Here is a 6850-nt window from a genome sequence, read left to right on the forward strand (position 1 = left end):
GAAAAGGAAAAGAAAGGAAGGAAGAAAGAAGAAAAGAGAAAGAAAGAGGGGCCAGGGAGATGGCTCAGTAGAGTAAGCGCTTCCCTGGCAAGCACAAGGGCCTGAGTTCAATCCCGCTTCCACAAAAAAAAAAAAAAAAAGAAAGAAAAAAGGAGGAAGGAAGGTAGGTTGGATTTTAGTCAGTGTTGTGCATGCCTATAATCCATGAACTCAGGAGGCTGAGGCAGGAGGGTCATCGTGGGTTTAAAATCAGACTGGCTACATAGTGAATTCAAGGCCAGCCTGAACTATATACTGTATAGCAAGACTCCAAAAAACAAACCAAAAAAAGTTGAATTACAATAAATTATGGTTTCTAATTGTTAAAAAGTCCTCTATTGTTCTTATGATTGACCTACTTCCTAGTTTTGAACTCTGCCACCTTCTGTTTGTTTTCATGCATGCACTTCCCTACTTTTTATTTTTGAAAACAGAAAACTTGAAAGGATAAAACAATGATCGTATATGTGCTGTGTATGTATTTTGGTGGAATAATGGGGAAGTGGCAGAGATGCTGACCTGTTCCTGAGCACTTAGCTTTAGCTCAGATGGTCAGACAAGCCAGTCATCGTGGTGCACACCCATAATCCCAGCACTTCGGGGGCTGAGACAGGAGGATCATTACGAAGTTGAGGGCAGTCTGAGCTACATGATGAGACCTGTCTCAAAAACCAAAGCCATGATCAAGTGTGGTGGCACTCACCTGTAATCCTAGCACTCAGGAGGCTGAGGCAGAAGGTTGGCTGCAAGTTCAAGGCCAGCCTGGGCTACATAAGAGATCCTGTCTCCAAAAACAAAAGGGGGGGGGAAGGGGAGAGGGAGGGAGGGGTGAGGGGGAGGGGGGAGGGGGAAGTGAAAAGCCCTTAATATCAGGTCACACTTCTATACAATCACAGAAGTATTAATATATCTTCCTCCTCCTCCTCCTCCTCCTCCTTCTCCTTCTTCTCGTTCTCCTCCTTTCCTCCTCCTTTTGCTCCTTCTTCTTCTCCTTCTTCTCCTACTTCTCCTCCTTCTCCTCCTGCTCCTCTACCTCCTCTTTCTTCTTCTCTTCTTCTTGCAGTACTACAGTTTCAACCTAAAGACCTCTAAGCTATATTCTCATTCTTACTCTTTTCAACTTTGAGACAGATGAAAAAACTAAGTTGCCCAGGCTGGCTTTAAACTTGTGGTCCTTCTGCTTCAGCCTCTCAAGTAGATAGGATTATAGGGACACACTAGTACACACATAGACATATAAACTTTTGGTTCCATTCAAAAGGAGAAATCAGAATGAGCTCCCCAGTCTCTCTATGCACTGAAGCCTCTTTTATAAGGACATGGAAAAAGGTTTACCTACAAACCTTTGCATTTGCACTAGAAGTTCTGATTTCCCATTTAATATCTTTCTGTAAAAAGCCTACCAAGAACTTGTTTCCATACTGTCCAGGTTACCATGAAATGCTTAGGAGAAATCAGCCTTGATCTCCAAGTGCCAGTGAACGTGATGCAACTGTGACCAGCTATGAGGATGTACAAATCCTGAGCGTGGCTAAATATGCCCTAACACAGCGGTGGGGCTGCAGCAGGCTGTTATCATTGAAAGCCTTTGAAAGGTTCACCATCACTGCCCTAGCAGGCATGTTTCCTGGTAAAATCTATTTAGCTTTCTCTCTCTCTCTCGTTCTCTCTCTCTCTCTCTCTCTCTCTCTCTCTCTCTCTCTCTCTCTCTCTGTCTCAGTCCACCCTGGGGGCGGGGCTGGCACAGCATGTAGTGCCAGGGAACAAACTGTGGTCCCTGCATGCTTGCCTAGGCTTACCTAAGCAGGTACTTTACACTACGGAGCTATCTCACCGGCCCTTCCTGGCAAAATTTAATAGAAGCAGATTTGCCAAATCTTACCAACCAAAATGTATCAAGAATGTGGAAATAGTTTTCAGAGGATTTGCTTTAGCACAACTAAAAACACTTTGTAGCTTGCTACTGCCATCTACTGGTCCTCAACTCTTGGACTTCTAGCAACTGGTTTACAATAATATATAGCAACAAAGAAGCATTGTGTCACTTTATTTTTTTGGAATCCCTAAAATCATATGATCCATAATATTACTTTGTAGTATGTTTTTAATAAACAAATTCGCCAGTTCTTCTTTCACTTTTTTTTTTTTGGCAGAACCGGGGATTGAACTCGGGCCCTTGCATTTGCCCGGCAAGCACTTATTTTACTGAGCTATCTCCCTGGCCCTTCTTTCACTCTTAATAACGTACTATTTTTGTGTTGCAGTTTCTGATTAAGCGTCTTTCGTTTATCATCTTTTTCCATTTGAATGGATCATGAAGTGGCATTGCTTGCTGACATGGACAAAGTGAAACTGAAGCAAGTAAGAGGTTTGATCTTTAGTTATAGCTATTATCTGTTACATAAATAATGGGTTCCTGGCTCCCAAACCTTTTATTTTTTTCAATATTTTTAAATCATGTATTTATTTATGTGGTACATACAGGGTCTCATTACACAGCTTGGACTCATAGTGATCCTCCCCCCTGTCTTAGCCTCCCCAGCCTACTCAAAACTGCACCACCACTCCCAGTTTTGGTGGACAGCACAGTAGGGAGCCAGCAGGGCATGTGGTACTGGGAATCTATCTATCTAGCTAGCTAGCTAGCTAGCTATCTCAATCTCTTTTGCCATACCAGAGATTGAACCCAGAGCCTTTGCACTGACTGAGCTACATCTCCAACCCTGTTTTTTTTTTTTTTTTTTTTTTTTTTTTGCGGAACCGGTGATTGAACTCAGGCCCTTGCACTTGCCAAGGAAGCACTTGTTCCACTGAGCCATCTCCCCGGCCCCATGTTTCTTTTCTTTTCTTTTCTTTCTTTCTTTTTTTTTCAGTAATTTTACTGCCTATATTTATTAATATAAATAAATACAAACATTCTAATCTGTGTATATCTAGAGAAGCATTTATTCATTATCTATTTTATTTATTTTCTCTGACCAAGAATCATTTTTTTTATTTTGCTTATTTTTCTGCAGCCAAACTAGGAATGTATAAGACCCCTCAACCCAATGAAATGACATTCTTAGAAGTTGGATTCTCTGATTTTCTTGTCAGCCTGTTTCAAGGAAATCCATGTATTCAATATGCTTGCTTGCAGCTTGGCCCATGCCAAGTTGTTGTTTAATCCAAATATCTGAGCAGCAAACCAAGCTGATCCTTCTGGAGAAAGTATGGTCGAACAGCCGAGACCACTGGGTAGTCTGAGAGAAGACCACACGTCCTGAGCTCCCCAGTCTGATGTGAGGGGAGGACAGCTGATAACTGGATATGCAGTGTTACCAGACATCACTGGGCCTAAGCCATTGCTCCTGCCCGCCACTGCCACGAACACAGTTGGAATGCCATCCCCTTCGTACTCAGCTTTAATCCTCAGAGTTTCATGTGGGCCTTTATGGGCAGATATTAGTCGAAGTTCACAAGGAATCCCATAATTTCCACAAGCCTTCTTGATTTTTTCACAGTGACCAAGATCAGATGTTGAGCCCATCAACACTACAACCCTGCACTGGCTTTCTGATTTCAGAAGCAACTGTACTCCCCCTGCAGTCCATTTGAAGTTCTTCTTTACCATCTGAAGCCCTTCAGGGGTTACTTCCTTGAGGTCTCAGTAAGACTGTTTACCTTTCTGCTGGCTTCAATCTCCTAATGGTCAGAGTCTCCAGGAATCATTATCAATAACATCAGCGAGAACAATTTCTTTGGCAGTCACATCAACATCAAATTCAATGTTCATATCAACCAGTGTACAGTTCTGGGGCAACCAGGATTTCTCCAGTATTTCAAAAATAGCTTGTGTAGCATGACCCATGACATCCACTTCAGTTTGGCCCATAACAAGTCCAGCAAAGCAACACTTTGCAGCAATTAGCTGTTCCTCAGCCCACTGTGGTTCATTACTAGCATCATCCTTGAAAAATAGCTCCACTTTAGGTGGGGAAAACTTAAATCTTTCCTTGACTCCAGGATTTCTTTTGAGAAAAGAACCAGTTGCTGTTCTTCTGCAAACCCATTCAATTGGAATCATTTCACACGGGGGTGCAATGAAAGCTGTCTCTCCACATTTTTTGGTGAAAGCAGTTTTGATACCTGCTTCCTGTAACAACTGGAAAACACAACTGGTAATCTTGTTGGAGATGGAGGCTTTCCCTTCCAGGTGATTCTTTCTGGCTGCATTTCCGGCTGTGATCTGGTCCTTGGACTGCAGCAGGGCTTTTCCTGGGCTGTCTAGCAACTCATAGACTTCTTTTGTTTTACCCTCATAGAGCTTTTTGCCAGTGTTCAACACCTCTGCTGTTGCCATGATCCCGAATGGGCTGAAGGAAGTGACCACGCTGGAAATCGAGGCTGGAACCTAGAAAACACCCTCATTTTTATTTTCTTTTGTATAAGTTTGCAATATATAATGATTACACTCATCATAGGGAGTTGTTACTTGTACATAAAATACCTTTATTCCTGGGCTGGAGAGATGGCTCAGTGGTCTAAAGCACCTACTTGAAACAAGCTTGGCAAAGCACAGGGACCGTGGTTCAATCCTCCAGCACCACATGCCAGCCAGCCCCGCCCCCTGGTGGGCTGAGCTGGCCACACACACACACACAATAAATAAATGTAATAAATAAAAATAAATAAATATAAAATACCTTTATTCCTTTTTATCCCCTTCCCCTCCCTTTCTTCCATTTTTTGGCCCCTTTCCCATTTGCAAAAGATCTACCTTCCTTTTTGCTATTCTCTCTCTCTCTCTCTCTCTCTCTCTCTCTCTCTCTGTCTCTCTCTCTCTCTCTCTTTAGTAGAGGGTCTATAGGGTCTCACCACACAGATCAGACTCATAGTGATTCTCCTGTTTTCAGCCTCCCAAGCGCTGGGATTACAGGTGTGCTCCACCACGCCCAGTCTCAATCACCTTCTCAGTGTACCCTGGGGGTGGGCCCCAGCACACCAGGGATCAAACCCCTGCTGCTGTGCTCTGCCTATGCCTGTCTTTTATTCTGATGTTTATTTGTATTTGCATTTCTTATAGTTTTCTTTTTTAATGCATTTTGTGCAGGGTCTCATTTTGCAGCTCATATTTATTGTGATCCTCCTGTTTTCAAGCCTGCCAGTGCTGGGATTACAGGTGCGCACCACCACGCCTGGTCTCACTCATCAGCTCAGTGTGCCCTACGGTGGGGCTGATGCTGCATGTGGTGCCAGGGATTGAACCCCAGTCTCTGCACTTGCCTAAGCAGGCACTTAGTCCACTGAGCTATCTTGCCAGCACTTAGAGTTTCTTATAAGAGAGAAACTATTCAATACTTAAGGTTTGGCGAGGTATGGTAGTACACACCTATAATCCCAGCCCTCAGGAGGCTGAGGCAGAAGGATTACAGCAATTTTGAGGCTATCCTGGACGACATGTGAATTTAAGGCCAGCCTGAACTATATAGCAAGACCCTGTTTCAAAACAATTCAGTTTTTGTGTCTGATTTATTCACTTGACAGTATGGTCTCAAGATACATCCATTTTCCTCCAAATGACTCAGATACATTCTTCTTTATAGCAGAATAGTACTCCACTGTGTATAAATGCCACATTTTTCTCTTTCATTTATTGATGGATGTGTAGGCCACTTCCAAGATTCACTTTTTTTAAAAAAATTTAGGAGTCTGCACTTGCTGGCAGGCACTTATTCTACTGAGCTATATCCCTAGTCCCATCAAGATTTACTTATTATGGGGCTGGAGAGATGGCTCAGTGGTCTAAGGCACCTACTTAGAACAAGCTTGGCAAAGCATCAGGGACGGCGGTTCAATCCCCCAGCACCACATGCCAGCCAGCCCCGCCCCCTGGTGGGCTGAGCTGGCCACACACACTCTCTCTCTCTCTCTCTCTCTCTCTCTCTCTCTCTCTCTCTCAAATAAATAAAAATTTAAAAAATAAACACATTTAAAAAAATTTTTAAAAAAGATTTACTTCAAGTCCGCATCTTGTACAGCAATTAACCACTAAGAAGAATGTATGCAGTGTGTTAGTTATTGAAACTGTCCTACAGATTTGATTTGAAACTGTCTCATTGCTATTTGTTTATCAATAAAATTATGGGAAAAAAAGAAATCAGAAGAAAGATTTGCACTAATAGTGTTTGGACAGGATGTCATATCTGCATCTTGTACTATGAATAACTACTACAAAGACAACAATATGTTATGTATTAATTATTGAAACTGTCCTACTAATCGGTTATGAAACTGTCTCATTGCTATTTGTATCTCAATAAAATTATTTAAAAAAAAAAGATTTACTTATTATGAATCATGCTGTAAACATGGATATGAATGTATCATTGTAATATAATATCTTTAACTCTTTGAGGATGATACCTAGAAGGAGAATAGCTGGGCTCAATGGAATTTCTAGTAGTTTTTGAGGAATCGCCATACTGTTTTCCATAGTGGTTTATTAGTTAAGACTCCCACCAACAATGTAGAACAGTTTCTTTTACCCAGCCTCTGCAATATTTGTTCTTTTGTTGTTTGTTTGGTTGATTGGTTGGTTGGTTGAGACAGGGTATAACTATGTAGTTCAGGCTGGTCTTGAACTCACAGCAACTCTCCTGCCTTGGCTTCCCAAGAGCTGGGATTGTAGATGTCTGCCACTATGGCCAGCTATTTGGTTTTATTTGATTTCTTCCTATTGCTTCTTGGCCTTTGGCTAGGATCAAGTGTGGTTTTATTTCACTTCTTTTTCTTTTTTTTTTTTTTTTTTTTTTTTTTTTTTTTTTTGGCA

General features: G+C 41.9%; 1 pseudogene; it reads right to left on the bottom strand.

The window, feature by feature from the left end:
- Positions 1-3096: 3096 nt before the first annotated feature.
- Positions 3097-4381, bottom strand: LOC101574148 (annotated as a pseudogene).
- Positions 4382-6850: the final 2469 nt, after the last annotated feature.

The sequence above is a fragment of the Octodon degus genome, unplaced genomic scaffold (genome assembly GCF_000260255.1).
Source record: "Octodon degus isolate 3935 unplaced genomic scaffold, OctDeg1.0 scaffold00093, whole genome shotgun sequence".
Taxonomy (NCBI): Eukaryota; Metazoa; Chordata; class Mammalia; order Rodentia; family Octodontidae; genus Octodon; species Octodon degus.